At 33.5% G+C, this 20,101-nt stretch overlaps 1 long non-coding RNA gene across 1 annotated transcript; it reads right to left on the reverse strand.

Moving 5' to 3' along the window:
* Window positions 1–1,273: 1,273 nt before the first annotated feature.
* Window positions 1,274–19,454, reverse strand: LOC123560256 (uncharacterized). The gene is made up of 3 exons (XR_008372825.1): window positions 19,283–19,454; window positions 2,545–2,640; window positions 1,274–2,221 (listed from the first exon to the last, which is right to left on the reverse strand). It is a non-coding gene; the product is annotated as an uncharacterized LOC123560256 (long non-coding RNA).
* Window positions 19,455–20,101: the final 647 nt, after the last annotated feature.

Genomic DNA, 20,101 nt, shown 5'->3' on the forward strand with positions numbered 1-20,101 from the left:
AATGGTACAACTTGCATGTTGATAAATACTCATGGAAGGTTTGAAAAATATCTAAAATAAGGAATGAAAAAAAAATTCGGGGGTAGGGGAGGGGGATTGGGAGGGGGAAGGGGTGTGACCAAGACAAGTGTGTGACCAGGTGTGGGTGCACAACTTCACATGTTAATAATAAATGTTCATGGAAAAGAATGAAAGAAATCTAATGAAATTCTGCCAAATGGTAAGTTTGTTATGTACAAATATGTGGATTTTTAGACAATTAAAGGGCGATAACTCTGACGTTACAAAAGAAATCCGTACGAAATTTTGTGTGCACAACCACATTATAGTGCTCTGAATTCTGGTTAAGTTTCATAGTTCAAGGTCAAATATATCATAAGTTATGATGCAGAAATTGCCATATCTATAGTACCCTATATAGTTAACACTAGAAACTTCTAAGGGCCATAAGCTCATAGTGGTGAACATGTATATGGTGTTTTTTTGAAAAAAATCTAAAATAAGGAATGAATATTTTTTTCTTTTGTGGGGGTTGTGGGGGGTGTGATCAAGGTAAGGGGGTGACCAGGTGTGGGTACACAACTTCACATGTTTACAATAAATGTTCTTGGAAAAGAATGAAATTTAATGAAATTCTACCAAATGGTAAGTTTCTTATGTACAAATATGTGGATTTTTCTACAATTAAAGGGCAATCTCTTAATTTACAGAATTAATCCGAAAGAAATTGTGTGTACACAACCACAATATGGTGATCTAAATTCTTTATAAGTTTCATAGTTCTACGTCAAATATATCAAAAGTTATGATGCAGAAATTGCCATATTTACCCTATATAGTTAACACTAAAAACTTCTAAGGACCGTAACTCTGGTGTTACTAGGGCAATCTGACAAACTTGGTGGGCCGCAAAAACTCATAGTGGTGAAAATGTATATGAAGTTTTATATAAATATTCCCAACAATTTCCTAGATATGGCTCCGGACGGACGGACAACGCCAAAACTATATCCATCCGACTTTCGTCGGGGGATAAAAAGATAAAGACAAAGTGCATATACTTTAACAAAGATGACGCGGAAGGACGCCGACGCAAAGGCGAGTAGGATAGCTTTCCACATAATTTGTATAGTCAAGCTAAAAACTACATTGTAGAAGGGGTGAACAGGTATATAAAACACACATCTGAAGATGTAATATGTAAACCTTAAAACTTTACAGATTTTATATCTATTTACTAAAAGCATTGTTATAAATGAGAAAAACAATAAAATATGTTTAAAGTTTACTTACTGTTATAACAGACAAAACACAAAAACAATACAGTATTTGCATCACAAGAGTATTAAGTGTAACAAGTTGAAGTATTTACAATATTAAAATGTTTCAATCCACTTTACAACGAAATAGATGCATGTTATGAGGAAGACCTGGGAATAACCATCAAACTTTTCTTAGTTTCTCAGTCAGGTGAAAAAACTTCCTCATAACACAGAAATCTACATAGACCTATACATTTCAAAAAGTTTCCACCCCTTAAAGGAAAGAGCATCTGTTCCAATGTCAATAACCATAGCCTCTTGGTCACACATGAACTGTTGTAAAATAGAGAAAAGTAGAAACTTCAAAGGTCGCTCAACACGACAAAAACGAAAAATGTTGCAGGCTCGGTTTGATTGAGCCTGTTCATGGACGGTAGTTGAAATGCATGCTACCGTCCACACCCTCTAGCCCCGGGTTGAGCAGAACTCAACATTTACACATGCTAAAAGTACAAAAAGCAATTTAGAGACATCCGCAGATGTCACGAGTCGAGCATATTTTATTCTTGCATCTTAACACACAAACACCAAAATCATATATAAATGCAGTCAAAAGAAGAAAGGCAAAAACTACATTTTTGTTGCTTTTACCGTCGGCAACGGATATGATAAAAAGTTGGCTACAATTGTTTTAATTATTTTGTAGAAGACTAGTCTATAAAGGAGTCCATAGATGAGTCATATAATCCTTTTTCTCTCCATGTCTACTTTTTTACAAGGTAGTTCCGGAGGTATTTAAGTACTGACAATAATAATTATTTTGGAATAGATACAACAGATGTCATGATGAAATGACTTGAAGGTCTAGCTACTGCAGGAGACAGCACTGGGGTCTTTGGCTGCAGGACTCTGTATCGGCATTTTTCATGGAGTAACATTTAACTCATCTGTATCACTGCCTATATAAAGAAACATTTCAAACAATATTATAAATGTTCATGTTCTGGTTATTTGTAATTTAAGTACTGAGATTCATTATATTCTTATCTATCACATTTTTTCAAAACTGAGCAGAAAAAGGACCCGAAAAGAATATTTTAAAGAGTACTTTTCAGTGAATTTTTAAACGCCCCTCGTACATGTTTAAATGCTGATAAGTACGTTTAATGATATATATGGGAAATATGCATAAGTAACTACTTTGAACAGGTTTTTATGTATAAAAATATGTATTACCACCTAAAAGAGGATATTGTATATTATACTGTATGAAAATACTTACTAAATGAAGATAGCATGTAGACAGACATAAGGAAGATGACATATGCACGAGTTAGAACCGTTTCAATTTGCCGGGGAATGTCTCTTGCTTTCAAGACTGAAATTAGAAATATGCCAAAACAGGAAAAACTGCCAAAGAATTGTTATACTAAGAAAGCTTGTTTTAATAAAAAGTGCAGAAATGTGCTGAACGACTACTTAAAAGAAAAAAATGTCTGTCAGTCTGGCCTGCCCTTTTGATGAAAGGCAAAGGTTGGTAGAAAATTTGAAACAGAAAAAATCCTGCCCGCTCCTGGCAGGTATTGAATCTGAAAGAAATAGAAATCCTGCCCAATGTATGTTCCGTCCAAGTGTACCATACATTAGTTGCCCAGACAGGTCTTGACACTGAAAAAAATCCTGCCGACTGCATGCATGGACGGACAAACAGTCAGTTGTCATAGGCAGGGTGTGGACCTGAAAGAAATAGAAATCCTGCCAAATGTATGTTCCGTCCTAGTTTAACACACATTAGTTGCCTAGGCAGGGAATGTACCTGAAAAAGAAAAAAATCCTGACAATTCCCAATTCCCATCTCACTCAACAAAGGAACAACTATCATCTAGCAACCCGCCGGCACAGAATTGTAGATCAGTTACCCCCATACGCTTCCATCTTGCGGATATATAGGCACCGGAACCCTCGATGGTAACGTCATAGCAGTCTTGATCAACAGTTAAGGAATCTTGTCAGGCCTTTAATCTGCAAGAAATATTCTGCCCTCTATATGTTCAGCTGAACATTATGTTGCTGTCTAAGGCAGATCTTGAAACTGGAAAAGAAATAAATCCTGCCTTTTTCATACAGAGGTTACTCTAGACAGGTCTTGACGCTGAAAGAAAATCCTGCCGACTGCATGCATGGACGGAACAAACAGTCAGTTGTTATAGGCAGGGTTTGGACCTGAAAGAAATAAAATCCTGACAATCCCCGATTCCCATATCTCTTAACCCAGAGAAACAACTGTCATCTAAACACTGCCGGCGCAGAATTGTAGAACAGTTACTCCCACACGATATCATCTTGCGGATATATAAGCACCGGGATCCTCGATGGTACCGATTGCAGGCTTGATCAATAGTTAAGGTATCTGTCAGGCCTTGGCAGCTGTAAGAAAATGCAACTCTGCCAATCTTTTGAAGCAGCACCTCCTCTTTGGCAGTCTGGAAGATTGGCAGAAAACGAAACAAGAGCACCGCAATGCGGAGCAATATATGCCCGAAGTTATGACCTTTGACATCTTAAGTGTGACCGAATGGTTGTATCAGAAGATGGGAGAAAAATCTAAAGAAATTGACTGTAAAGGCCCAAAAGACAGGAACAACAAAAGAAATTTTAAAAAAAAGTAAGACCACAGAAAACAATACCAGGTACAGATATGTCAGAATACACCTAAAAATTGGAGGTATCATCCATGTTGTACCACATTAAAGCCAGTTTCTACTAACTCCTTCAAGCTATTCTAGAGTTACAGAGCGGACACGAATTTGCTAACGTACGGATGGACAGACAGACAAACGGACACCGGGTATAACATAATACGTCCCTTCGGGCATATAAAAATGCTCATTCCAACCAATTTGTTAAAGGGCAGCCATCCTTTTATAAAATACTAATTATTTAAAAATTCAAGTTTGCTACATTTTACATAAATTAGGAGTTGAGTTGGTGCTAGATTTTTAAACCCAATTTTACATCTCATACCGACTTGACCTAGTGACTTAGTATTTGTCTATTTTAAAATTGTTCCTAAATGTTTCATATGAGTTACATTACAGAGAAATAACTTTATGTTTTAACCTTAGAAGTCCCAGTTTTTAACTTTGGCAAACATTCTAAAAGTTTACATTATCAAAAAACATTTGGCTTATGTATTGTTAAGCTAAGCCATTGACTTAGATTTTGGCCAGAGATGACTGTAACTAAGTTCCTATCTAACTCTTAATTTCTTAAAAAATAAACTTTTTGGTATGCTTCAGGTAGGTTAGACAGAAAATGGCCCATCTATAGCAAGAACAGGGGGTTTCTATGATTTGACCATGTGACTAAGTTTATAACTAAGATAACCTAATATCTACCTTAACTAAAACGTTTTTAAACAAACTTGACAGGCTTCGGGTAGGCCAGGGAGGAAAGGTCTCCTCTAAGCTTTGTAATTTGACAAAAACACCTAGTTAATTACCCTTATTCCCATCTCTCTGTACCCACAGGAACAACCTTCATCTTAACACTGCCGGCGCAGAATTTAAGATCAGTTACTCCCGCAATCGACCCCATCTTGCGGATATATTAGCACCGGGACCCTCGATGGTGTCGTTTGTAGGCTCGATCAATAGTTAAGGGAATATAAAAAAATATGGAACCAAGATGACAAAGTTCCTGTCTATTAATTTCTTAAAAATAAACTTTCTGACATGCTTCATGTAGGTTACAGGGGTTTTCCATTATTTGACCTTGTTACCAAGTTCATGACTCAGATGACCCACTATCTACCTTGACTTACATTTCTCTAAACAAACTATGAAGGGGCACATGTAGGTAAGAGAAAAAAAATGTCTCAACTGTATTTCTGTAATTGGACCTTGTGACCTAGCATATACCTTTATATAAACCATAACTCAGACTTTACCATTCTATAACATGAACTTAACCCAGCTTTCAAATCTTATTTAAGCTACACGAAGAGAGCCGAAGAAGCATATGATATATGCAAACTATTATAGTTTAGTAGGCTGCTTTCTTGCAATGTGGCTTGGATATTTACTAAGTATCCACGTGACAGATTTTATCAACTTTCAGACCTTGCCTCTCTTTTACACATTACCTTAACCTTATTTCCATCAAGTAAATACATTATGTTTCATTTTTACAAAATAACTGTAAAAGACATGTTTTACCTACATTATCGAGTTAATAGACACTGCTAATGTATCTGAAACACAATTTTGAAGGCTTTCAGATTTATAATAGACAATGATGTATACAATATTGTTTTTGGTTTGGTTTAGTTAAAGTTAAGGTCAACTTGCAACCAATTTCTTTTTTCAATAGCATGCAAACGGTAACTGGTGGTAGGCTGGAGTAAATGCATAATTTATTGAGGAGATAGACTGACTAATAATTAGGTGAAGTGGAAACTTTATTTTCACAATTCTGACTTATTCAAGAGCAGTTACTCTGAAGATACTGGTCTAAACAGACTGGTTATAAAGTGAAAAACGGAGGCAAGTATGTTCAAATATGAGCTATATAAATACTGGAGTGTCACTAAATTTTGCAATTTTGATTAATTCGACAGTAATAACTCTTGCAGGTTCTGACTGACTGACAGTTTTTGGAAAAAATATACCTACACATTAAACTTGTCATTAAATCTTAGATATTCAACTAAAACACTGACCTTTCCACTGTATCTTGCATATTAAATACATTCAAAGGTAGTAACTTAAGAAAAACTGGCCAGAACTTACTAATTTTGAAGTGTACTACAATAATGCATGATTGTGCCTCTTTATTAAAGTTTGTGAAAAGACTGCTTATGCCATGATATTCGACACACTAAAGGGCCCATTACTGGTAAAACTAGCGTAAGCTGACATTCTGCTGAAATATTTTTAAGTGGTCGAAATCAGAACACAAAGAAATACAAATGCCTTAATAATGGAAACAAAATCAACTGGTGGTTACTGAAGTTGACCTTGATATTTTTGGTGATCCATGCATTTGTTGCAGAGAACTATGAACTTCAATTTACGGCCTTCAACCTATTGAATCAAAGTACAGACCTTAAGACGTTAGTCCGACCTAAAGATATTAACCCATGTGTTATTGCATGTATGCAACCTAAAGACATTGCCACTGTGTCTTAAGACATTAATTCATCCTAAAGGCTTTGCCACTGTGTTCTTTAGACATTAATCCAACTTGCCACTGTCTTACACATAAATTTAACTTAAAAAGTACTTTTCCATAAAACACCTGGCCAAAAACTTAAACAATACTTTTAACATCAATTGATTTCACTGTGTTTTAAATCACATTACCAGTTTATAAACAAAAATTCATGGTACTATAATTTCCAGCAATGCCAAAGAAAAAAAATCGACAAATACCTCGGTGGAACTGCCATGCACAGAAGTTTTAACACAGCAATTTTCCAGTTAAAATTTGTTGAACTTTCAAAATTGTGACCTTCAGTATCAAAGAATTGTGTTTTAATCCCAAAATTTCACTCCGTTTCAACAGTTATGGAATTTTTTATCTTAATATAAATTAACAGCAACCTCACCACTTTATTGTGCAACGGTCAAAACTTTAATTCATCTAGTTACTGGACTTAGTCTTGATACTAACAAATTGACAAAGTAAAATTGCGCAAGAAATACCTCAGTTACAGAGTGCACACTATTGTGGGTATTGTCAGCTCGCCACTTATTCCTATCTATATGGTTGATCCCATAGTACACACAAGGAACTTTTGATAGTGTGAAAAAATTTGCTTGCTGGACTAGAATTTGATCAACTTTGAACTAAGCAATATTCAAATAACATTTTTACTAGCTTTCCCCCACATGCTTCATCTGAAAATATTTAATATAATAATTATTATCAGATACTTTTATTATGCGAGAACTACCAACCTGAAACATTCTTTTTTTAAATCCATCTTTGTTTTAAAACTTAAAAGTCACGCCAACCAAAAACCGAGATCACCTTATTATTACACAAGCATTCTGTACATTTCTATATATTCAAACCCCAAAATTTAAAGTCACTATTACCTTTTTGTCACAATGGTCAACTATATTATGTTTGAAGATTTGTAAATTACAGACAGAATTAGTTGCAAACTATTTGAAGGACTGATAGACTTGGATCAAGAAAAAGATAACTGGAATATTACAGCTAGATGGATGGAATGTAAGACAGCTAGATAAAGTAAGCAACTTGGCTAGCATCATGGAAACCTACTATTAGTAGCGCCATGGGATAGCTAGCTAGATGTATAATAGAAAAGCTGGATGTGCCTAATAGCGACACTGTAGCTTCATAGAAAAGATAGCTAGATAAAGTAAACACCCAGGCTAGCATCATGGGAAAACCTACCATTAGTAGCGCCATGGGATAGCTAGCTAGATGTATTGTATGAAAATTGGGTGGGTGTAATAGCGACATTGTAGAAACATAGGAAAGTAGCTAGATAAAGTAAACACCCTGGCTAGCATCATGGGAAAATCTATTTGTAGCGCCATGGGATAGCTAGCCAAATGTATATTATGAAGGTTGGGTGGGTGTAATAGCGACACTGTTGAAACATAGGAAATATAGTTAGAAACATAGGAAAGATAGAAAAAGTAAACAACTTGGCTAGCATCATGGGAAAACCAATTGGTAGCACCATGGGATAGCTAGCCAGATGTGTATATATTATGAAAGCTGGGTGGGTGTAATAGCGACACTACAGCAACATAGGAAAGATAGCTAGATAAAGTAAACACCCTGGCTAGCATCATGGGAAAATCTACCATAAATAGCGCCATGGGATAGCTAGCTAGATGTATAATGAAAGCTGTATGGGTGTAATAGCGACACTAGTAACATAGGAAAGGTACTCGACTGGGAAGACCAGCTGAATGTCGGTACAAGCAAGAAGAATAGACTGGACAGAACAGCAAGAGTAGAAAATATAGGATAAGCGGAAAAATGGATTTGATCCTTGCCCTCAGTCCTTTAAGATGTAATAGATAAGTAAAACATAGGTTAAATCTACAACAGAATAGTAGTTCTCGTATAATTTGTATAATCGTATAATAACATTGTAATAAGACTTCATTATGTATTATGTACCAATGCAATGACATAATCTCCCTTTTTTTTCTAAAGCTTGTGTCCAGCAACAAATTGATGTTGAATTCAATAATAACTAGATTGCTTTTGAACAGTTTAATTAAACTGTAAATAAATAACTTGCATGTGGCATTAGCTTGCAGCTCTGTTAACAAAGTATGATTGAATATTGCATAAAACATTTTTCATTATGGCAAGCCTTTGTGCAGAGAATTAAATTTGACAACAGACTATCTGACAATCACCTTGACCTTGGACTGACACTGAAAGTTGTATTCTGTATGTATTACATTTTTGCAAAAATATTCAACAGAATAATTAGAGAGATAATGCTATTTTTGTGTTTGCTGAGCACTGAAAGGAGTGAAATGTAGGTTTCTTATGTTATACTTTATTACACCAGTTAAAGAAAGTCCACTTACAAGAAAAACATGTGCCAGCAACTAACTGTCAAAGAAATGATGAATTTGTTCTTCAATTACTGTAATTTTGTCATATTTTTGCCCAAGGTTGCTATGAGAATAAACTATATATGTATAAGATTCTTTTTGATCCAAAGTGTTTACATACCTATTTGTAAGATAACAAGGTGTAAATCCTTACCGCCAATCATCCTGCATAAGAAGAACTGCTGTATCAAATTTTTATGCATGTAAGTTCCTTCCATTAATGTCCCATAGCAACTATCTTTTTAATAACATATGCTTTACATTAACCTTAACTATATGCAAGCTAATTTAGTTTAATTTACTTATCCTTTACATGACCATATTATAGCTTATCACTGTGTCAGATAAGCATCAGTGCCCCTAGAATAAACCCATTAAAGTCAACACAGTGTAAGTTCCTAAAATATGCAGTGACAATATCAAATTATTTCACTATTAACCTATGATAGAACAATACCATTCGCATTCAATAGATATCATATGCAAATAAGACTTACCAGAATTAAATTCTATAATAATACTTTTCAAAATGTATTGTAGTTTAATCAAATGTTAGGTAATTAAATTAAAACCGTTAAACAATTCCCTATTAATGTAAATTAATATATTAAGTACTCAGTGGCATAAGCCTATAAGAAAATCAGTGGCTAAAACCAAAGTGAATGTGGAAGAAACTGTTGCAAAGGCCGCAGTATCCTGGGCTTACATGTCACCATAACTCTATAAAATGAGAACCGTTCAATGTTCTTTATGGATCCTGTCATAATATGTTTTATCCTATCAATTAACTTGAACACTTATCAAATCATCATGCCTCTTGGAACATGAGAAAAAGAAAAGGAAATGTAAAAAAATAATTGTGCAAAACAAACTCGGCAAATTGTTTGCCTATTCTGGTAAGGGAGAACAAAATTAAATCCTGCTGAATGCAAGTTCTGCCAGTTAAACAAAGACAAGCTTAGACCTGGAAAAGACAAAACCAGACAATCCTCGATTCCGCCTCTCTCAACACAGGAACAACTCATCTAGCAACCCGCCGGCGCAGAATTGTAGACCAGTCACTCCTACACGACCCCATCTTGCGGATATATAAGCACCGGGACCCTCGATGGTTACGCTAGTAGTCTTGATTGACAGTAAAAGGATTGAAGTAGCTGTCATCGGCAGGCAAATATGGAAAGAACAATTCTTGCCAAACATCCAGGGCAGATGGCTCTCTGAATACAGTCAGTTGTCATAGGCAAAACTGAACATGGCAGAGGAAAATCCTGACAATCCCTGATTCTCAAAGGAATAATCTTCATCTAAATACTGTCAGCACAAAAATATAGACAAGGTACACCCACACAACTCCATCTTTCGGATATATTAGCACCGGGACCGTCGATGGTATGACAGCAGTCTCGATCAATAGTTCAGGGATATGTCAGGTTTGACTTTAATGAACAAAACAAAAAAACACAGACCTTATCTTCACTGCAAGATTACCAAAAAATGCTAACAATCTTACTGTATCAAATTTAATTCATTTCTCTTAAGTTAACTTTGTGTCTAATCTCAACCAAGAAACAAACTTTAAACTTTTACAATTAAGATTAATTAAAAAAATCTCATATGGGTAAATAACTTTATGGCAGGCACGATTATCAGTATAAGTTCTGTCATTCTTACTTTGAAAAAGTATGCTAAAACGACTTACACATGGACTACAACTATAAAAAATAGGTTAGAAGAAAATATAAAACTTGATACTTCAATCAATAAAGTTATTTGAAAACTTGTCCAAGCTTAAATGCCACTTATGAATTTAGCTAGGCAGAATATGCAAATTTGTTACAAATTTTACACACTCAGAGATCTTGCCACTGTTACAAATTAAACCCACTTAAAGATCAGGCCATTGTATGTTACAAAAAACCACTGAGATCTTGCAATTGTATGTTTTAAAATTAAACTATAAAAGTAACTAAAGTAAAAACAAAATCTAGTCTTGCCACTGTTTTACAATATTACTAACTACAGTCCGTCCATTGTTTGTAAAAATAATTTTGAATTTAATGTTCAGTAACTGTTTTACAAAGTAATTCATTAAAGTTTACATTCACTCACAGATTTACAAAATAATTAATTCAACATTCATTCACTGTGCTTCACAAAAACATTCATTCAACATTCATTTACTATGTTGTACGGGATAAGTAAAATTTTATGATATATCTTATATACTTAAAATGTCCAAATTTATCTACATATCATTTTAACATTAATTTAATTGCTAAAAATCTGTTAATTTCTTTATTCTTTCTTTAACCATATTCTACCATGTCATCCCTATTTCTTGCAATTTAGTTAAAAAAACCAAAAATACAGGCACATGCAGCAGCTAAAAATATATCTGCTGTACTCCGAAGTCGCCCATAATAATTTTGATCGGCTGGTCGGAGCACAGAAAAAGTTTAAAGCAAGGCCTGGCCAAAACTGCCCTTAAATATGGTGATATGATAGTTTTCTGAAACCAGTTGCCAGTATATTTCTTTGCTTATTCTACCATATCCCTAACATAAGATTAATAAATGGAAGTGGTAGTTTAATTTGTAGACCTGTAATCATAGTAACCATAGTCCTAAAACGAATACTCCAATAATACAATGAAAAATGTAATAAAAGTATGCTACGCTTTAACTTGCCAGTAAACTTACAAGCTGAGGATTTTCTCTAAACTTAGATGACTACTTACTACATTATCATGTGCAAGCATAATGACATGGTAGTGTTGTATCCCTAAGACTGTCAAGTTTGACAGTAACTTTAATAAAAAAAAAGGTACACTACACGTCCAAGGAGCTGCCAATCTATTTATAAACCAAAGAAATCCAAAATTCTGACAGTCCTTTTCCAGTATTATCTCGTCAGCAGTCGGGTTGACTTCAGAAATTCTCGCACTCAGCTCAAACACTATATACTGATACACAACTATTTACTAATACACATCTTGCAAAAATATTCAATGATGAAACTTCCTATATTCTACCATATCATTCCTATCTCTGAAATTTAGTCCAAAAATAAATGAATTTGGCCAAAATTGTCCTTAAAATGTGGTGATATGGTAGTTTCATAAAAACCAGTAGCCAGAATATTTTTCCTTATTCTACCATATCCTAATAATATGAAGTATGCAAGAAATATGAAGTCTTATTTTATTCTTAACAATTGTACAAAATTGATTTTATAAGATAGCAGTACAACAGTCCTACCCATATACAAAAAAGAACGATATGACCAAGGAGCAGCCCTCTTCTAATGATAGATTTTTTCCGAACTTTGCACATAGCCTGGCTACAATTGTTGCATACAATGATATGGCGATTCCTGTTATCTTGTTATGCGACGAGGACTGACTTAAACACAATCATACAACACACTTTCACACAAACAGTGGCAGTAAAATACCATGTGCTACCTTATCATCACTATCTACTGAAATTTAGTCAAAAAATACATATCTAAAACTATCTAAAACTATCCTTAAAATGTGGTGATATGGCAGTTTTCTGAAACCAATAGCCAGTTTTTATTTTGCCTCATCCTACCATATCCATAACCGTTGATAATTGTACTAAATGCAGGAAGTAAAACCGACCCAGCTACAAGCATTGACAAAATAAATGATAAGGTAGTATCTTAAGTATAACGTATTTTTTGTAAGAAAGAACATTTTGTATAGACACCTTTCTTTGAAATAATTAATATAAATTTTACATACACCTTACAATAGGTCCTGTGTCTGCACCTTTGGCAAAAGCCGTATACTTAAGGCAGGGTTATCACCCCTATATAGTCAAGATGAAATATATTGCCAGTATTAAAAATGTATAGATGTGGTGTAACAACAATGGCTGATTCCTAAAAATACAATTACAGTGGCTGACAACTTTATACTGACTGACAGCTTTACAGTGGCTGACATCTTTTAGTGGTTTTTCATAAAATATGATCTTATTAAGTAACTTCAATTAAACAAATTATCTGCAGCTTTACTCACTAAGATATGAAATTCATTTCAGAAATACGTTGACAGATATAGTAGTTCATGAAATTACATTAATATATAGCAAGGAACTGATCCTATAATATAACCTTTTTATGCCCGCCCTCTCCCCAACTCCAATATATTATTACTAACACTTTCCTGCTCATCACAAATATATCCATTGTTGAATTCTAATAATCTGCCATGCTAAATAAATCATATGCTTGGGAGTTTTTAGATTCACATTGTCAAACAAAGGTAATTATCAAGTATCATTTCATTTTTACTTATGCTGGTTGTAGTTCCCATGATAAAAAGTTTCTTATCCTACTAAACAAAGATCTTGCAGTGTCTGCAAAAGTTCTTAATATTCAGCATCGTCAGAACTGACCAGTTTTGAAATGCATTTGTATGATAGTAACACTTCTTTAATTTATTGTGGAAAGAATACTCTAGTTTCCATCATCTTTCTGAATTCTAACCATAACCTTAGAAATACTAGAAGGAAGTGGTTGTCCGTCAATTAAGCTTTAGGTAAAAGTGATACTTCTGAAGTGTGGTCGAGGCGAATGCCCAAAACACTTTACAATAAACAAGTTTGTCAATAGCCTAAACATTTGAACTAGAATATTTACCTAAATTGTTATATATTGCAATGATACATAAAGATGCAATCCTAGAAAGTTTTATAAACCAGTAGTTAGTCTTTGTATCTGGAATGACAGGAACTATCCTCTAAAAGTGCAATACGTGAAATCTTACCGTAATTTCTAGTAATAAGTACCAGTATATCTGTTGCCTTTATCCTATAACGACTGTCCCTAAAATACCTTTTAGTAGAATACAGAAAGCAGGAACAGTCTCCCCTTAGCTTTTTTCAATATCTTTAAAGATGATTCATACTCTAGTTTTGGCAAAACAGTTTTTCAACAGTTACTAATTATGACCCTACAATGACAATCAGCTAAAAGAGAACTAATATCATCCTAAACAAACTAACAAATTTCATCTTGCCTTAGAAATAGATATTGTCGTTTTATGCAGATACATGAACCAGTAGCCAGTCTCTCAAAACTAACAAATTTCATCTTGCCTAAGAAATAGATAATATTGTCATTTAATGCAGAAACATGAAACAGTAGCCAGTCTCAAAAAAATAAGTTCCATCTTGCCTTAGAGATTGATAAAATTGCCTTTTAATGCAAATACATGAACCAGTAGCCAGTCTCTCAAAACTAACAAATTTAATATTGCCTTAGAAATAGATATTGTCGTTTAATGCAGATACATGAACCAGTAGCCAGTCTCTCAAAACTAACAAATTTCATCTTGCCTTAGAAATAGATAATATTGTCATTTAATGCAGAAACATGAAACAGTAGCCAGTCTCAAAAAAATAAGTTCCATCTTGCCTTAGAGATTGATAAAATTGCCTTTTAATGCAAATACATGAACCAGTAGCCAGTCTCTCAAAACTAACAAATTTAATATTGCCTTAGAAATAGATATTGGCATTTAATGCAGATACATGAACCAGTAGCCAGTCTCTCAAAACTAACAAATTTCATCTTGCCTAAGAAATAGATAATATTGTCATTTAATGCAGAAACATGAAACAGTAGCCAGTCTCAAAAAAATAAGTTCCATCTTGCCTTAGAGATTGATAAAATTGCCTTTTAATGCAAATACATGAACCAGTAGCCAGTCTCTCAAAACTAACAAATTTCATCTTGCCTTAGAAATAAATAATATCGTCGTATTATGCAGATACATGAACCAGTTACCAGTCTCTCAAAACTAACAAATTTCATCTTGCCTTAGAAATAGATAATATTGTCGTTTAATGCAGAAACATGAACCAGCAGCCAGTCTCAAAAAAATAAATTCCATCTTGCCTTAGAGATTGATAAAATTGCCTTTTAATGCAAATACATGAACCAGTAGCCAGTCTCTCAAAACTAACAAATTTAATATTGCCTTAGAAATAGATATTGTCGTTTAATGCAGATACATGAACCAGTAGCCAGTCTCTCAAAACTACCAAATTTCATCTTGCCTTAGAAATAGATAATATTGTTGTTTAATGCAGAAACATGAACCAGCAGCCAGTCTCAAAAAAATAAATTCCATCTTGCCTTAGAGACTGATAAAATTGCCTTTTAATGCAAATACATGAACCAGTAGCCAGTTGTCAAAACTAAAATGTAATATTGCCTTAGAAATTGACAATTTTCCCATCTAATGCAGATACCTGAACCAGTATCTTAATTTCCCTTATCCATTTTTTTCAGTAGAAGCATTATCACAGGCACTGGAAATTTTAGTGACATTTTGGACAAAAAGGAAAAAAAAACCTTTAGTTTACCATCTAAAATTAACATTACAATAAAATAACCTTTATTCAACAGTTACTAATTATGAACAAACAAGATTCATCTTGCCTTAGAAATGCATAATTTTGCTGTTAAATGCAGATACATGAACCAGTAGCCAGTTAATACATTTTCCTTATCCATATTGTTTTAGTACTTTTGGAAAATGACCCATATCATGGGCACTAGAAATTTATTACATTTTGGTCAAAAAACAGATGGTTTTTTTGTTTACCAACTGAAATTAATTATAGCAGCATAACCTAATCTGACCTATATTTCTTTTACCCTATTCAAGCTAATAAATCGTTTGAAAGAGACCTGTAATGTCTTACATCACTGAATGTTCTAGAAATAAATTAGATGTCCTTCTTTGCAATAAATGAACCAGTAGCAAATCGTTTCCTGATCTCACATAATCACCCATCTTGACAAACTCTCCATATACCATCATGTTTTACATTTGTTTAAAGTTTTATTGGAATCAAATGAAATGTTCAAAGTTTAATAAGTACAAGAAGTACAAAAGTTTCTTTGTCTGTGGCCTCTACATACTAGGTACTGACCTGAATAATTTACATGACATGTCTAACTTTTCCATAAAAATTCACTGGAATCTTTTAAATAGTTAATATACAAAATACTTTGGACAGACAAACTATTTACATACATTGTACCAACAGCGTGATAATTAGAATACATTTTTGAATTGCACACTATACTTAATTTGACTTGAACCTTTATGAACAAGGAAGAGACAAGCAAGCAGTGTGTGGGATGCGTGCTGGGAAACAGTGCAGTGCAAGGGATGGATGCAAGGGAAGGATGTCACTTACTCAACATGAAGTTCCAAGTCAGATTTAAGTATAATGGGCTTTGTAGATTCCAGATGTATTTCACCAGAACCATAGAAAAAAGAAAATGTTACTGAAAAGTGAACATTATGCAAAAAGTCTGCCTGTTCCCTTCTTAAAGTTGCATTAAATTTGAATATTCTAGAAAATGTTCAGCCAAAAATAATGACATTCAATTTATTTATTTTTTTCTCTGCAAAATATATCTTATAAAGGTAGATGTAACACAAAAATATAAATGCCAAAACAATTGCTTTTTGGAATATACTAGTGCTGAGCATAATGATTTGTTCCCAATTAAGAAAAATGCTTTTTAGTTAAGGCAGCCCCTTTATACAGGATATAAGCTGTAGAGCCAAACAATCTGATCCCAATTTTAAATGAAACTGTTCCCCAAAACTACTGAATTTTAAAAATACTGGTTCAGAACTATTGCAAATCAGGATAACGACTATTGAGAGGCTAATGGAGCCACTCATGTTTTCAGAGGATTCTGGTTTAACCCCAAACAAACTTTTCTTAACTTTTTTAGAAAATACTGGTTCAAATTAACTGCAAATTTTCGATGCTTAAAATATTTTCCATATGTAACTTTTAGACAAGACTAATTTACAGTCAGATTTTCTGACAATTTGAGAGTGAAAATCCAAATTAATTGCAAATTTTAAAAATGGTTGATTAAAAATGAAAAATACTGTTCAATGTAACTTCCATGAAGATACTAATTTAGAGCCACACAATTTTTCTTTTTAACATTTAAAGCAAATTAAGCTTTTCTGAACATTTTTTTTTAAAATACTGGTCCAAATTCACAGCATATTTTAAATGTTGATGGATCAGAATGTAAAATGTTTTCCATTGTAATTTTCAGAGAATACTGGTTTAAAGCCAAACAAGCTTTTACATTTTTTTGAAAATACTAGTACAAAGTCACTGCAAGTTTTAAGTGTTGATGGTTTAAAATGTAAAATAATTTCCATGTAACTTTCAGAGAATACTGGTTTAAAGCCAAACAAGCTTTTTGAACATTTTTGAAAATGCTGGTCCAGTTCACTGCAATAAATGTTGATGGTTCAGAATGTAAAATAATTTCTATATAACTTTCAGAGAATATTGATTTAAAGCCAAACATGATTTTCTTGTTTATTTTTGAAAATACCGGTCCAAATTCACTGCATATTTTAAATGTTGATGGTTCAGAATGTAAAATAATTTCCATGTAACTTTCTGAGAATACTGGTCCGAATTCACTGCAAGTTTTAAGTGTCGGTGGTTCAAAATGTAAAATTTTCCAACATAACTTTCGAAGAATACTGGTTTAAATCCAAAAAGTATTTTTGAACATTTTAGAAAATTTTGGTCCAATTCATTGCATATTTTAAATGTTGATGGTTCAGAATGTAAAATAATTTCTATATATTATTCACAAAATACTGGTTTAAATCCAAACAAGCTTTTCTTAAACAAAATGAAAATGCTGGCACAAATTCACTGCATATTTTAACTGTTGATGGTTCAGAATGTAAAATAATTTCCATGTAACTTTTAGAGAATACTGGTGTAAAGGCAAACAAGCTTTTCTGAACATTTCTGCAAATACTGGTCCAATTCACTGCATATTTTAAATGTTGATGGTTCAGAATGTAAAATAATTTCTATACAACTTTCAGAGAATATTGGTTTGAATTAAGACAAACAAGATTTTTCTCATTTTTTGAAAATACTGGTCAAATTCACTGCATATTTTGAATATTGATGGTTCAGAATGTAAAACAATTTCCATGTAACTTTCAGAGAATACTGGGTTTAAAGACCAAACAAGATTTTTCTCATTTTTTGAAAATACTGGTCCAAATTCACTGCATATTTTAAATGTTGATGGTTCAGAATGTAAAACAATTTCCATGTAACTTTCTGAGAATACTGGTTTAAAGCCAAACAAGCATTCTGAACATTTTTGAAAATACTGGTCCAAATTCACTGCAAGTATTAACTTTCGATGGTTCAAAATATAAAATTTTCCCATGTAACTTTCGGAGAATACTAGTTTAATGCCAAAAAGTATTTTTGAACATTTTAAAAATTTCGGTCCAAATTCACTGCATATTTTAAATGTTGATGGATCAAAATTTAAAATGTTTTCCACTGTAACTTTTAGAGAATACTGGTTTAAAGCAAAATAAGCTTTTCTGAACATCGTTTTGAAATATTGGCCTTTTCAATTTTACTTATTACCAGACACTTTACGAATTTTGCCAAGACAAGATCTTAATGACCTTAAAAATACCAAGGGCCACGGTGTTTAAGACAACTGCAGTCTAACGGAAGCAAACATTTTAATGCAAAATAAACCTGGGCTGTTGAAAGACAGTAGAACTTTATACCAGCCTACATGAACTTATAAAATTTCTAAGTTTAAAGGGACATAATTTTGTAGCAGTGCAAAAGAGAGCAAATCTGCGGAGATGTGACTGAAGTTTCTGTCCATTCACAATGCGTTATTCGCATTAATAAGTGGGTTTACATACAGAACTGTATCAGTCCAACATGGGGTATAATTTTGTAAAAACGCAAAATAGAGTTATGGAACCTATGCATAGCATGTCAGATCATCATAGTGGACAAGTGAAAACAAAGTTTCAATTAATTCCATCACTTGGTATCGAGATAATCAGTTTACATAAGGAAACTTAGGTTTAACCTAAGTTTGACAAGTCCAAAAAAGGGCAATAGTTTGTAAAGATGCAAAATAAAGAGTAATGGAACCTTTGCAAAGCATGTCAGATCATCATGGTGGACAAGTGAAACAAACTTAGTCCATTCAATCACTTGGTATCGAGATACAAGATTATATAAGAAAACTTAACCTAAGTTTGCCAAGTCTAAAAAAAGGGCATGATTTTGTAAAGATGCAAAATAAAGATTTATGGAACCTTTGCAAAGCATGTCAGACCACTGTAGTGGACAAGTGTGTAAATATTCAATCCATTCACAAGAATGAAAGAAGACTTGTTATAAGCGGGACTGCGATAAGAAATGAGATTTACTAAAATTACATCGTCAAATTTACCGGAAGAAATTAAAGCAGAAACTCTAAACATTAAATTGAAGCTTTACAAAATGTAACCATCTTTTATTTATTTACCTCTCCTTCTCTTTGTTCCTTCTGCGTGTCTCTCTGCTAAGTTTACTTTAAGAGTTGCCTTGTAATATAGGGAAGAAGAAGTGCCAGTGGGGTTTAGGGGGTAAGTCCATCTACAGGCCTTGTGTATGAAAGCAGGCTGTAGTGTCTCATCATTTAATGATTGTTATAAGAAGCACCCTGAAAGTATACAACGTTAACAAAGCTTACTATTAGGTAATATATGTGATAGATACCTCAGAATATCATTTATTTATTTATTCATTTGGGTTTTACAGCGCACCAACACAATATGGTTATAACAGGACTACAAATTTTAGTTTCATTTCCCATCTACATCGAAATAAAGAATCAAAATTTGCATACCTGCTGGAATCACAGAGTTACAGCAAAACCAAGTGGTCGCCTTTTACGGCCATGCAAGGGTAGGCAGTGGTTCCAATTCTTTCCATACACATATCGTCCAAGAAATGCAGTCCCTATTGCATACACAAGGTCTATCTTTGATTTGACCTTGCGACCTAGTTTTTGACCCCAGATTACCGATATTCAAACCCGACATATTTCATCAAGGCAGCCATTCTGACTACATTTTATGAATATCCAGTGTAAAATGCAGCCTTTATTGCATACAAAAGGTTTTTTTTTTTATTTGACCTGGTGAGCCACATGGGGCCAGAATATCATATGACAAGAAATTGTGACAGAGTTATCAACGTCCCCTCCTAAGGACATTTTTTCACAAAACATACTGCATGCCAGTACAATATCTTCTGGGAAGTAGGGCAACATACTTACAATGTATATAAATCATAACTGTTA

Source organism: Mercenaria mercenaria, chromosome 10 (genome assembly GCF_021730395.1).
Source record: "Mercenaria mercenaria strain notata chromosome 10, MADL_Memer_1, whole genome shotgun sequence".
NCBI lineage: Eukaryota > Metazoa > Mollusca > Bivalvia > Venerida > Veneridae > Mercenaria > Mercenaria mercenaria.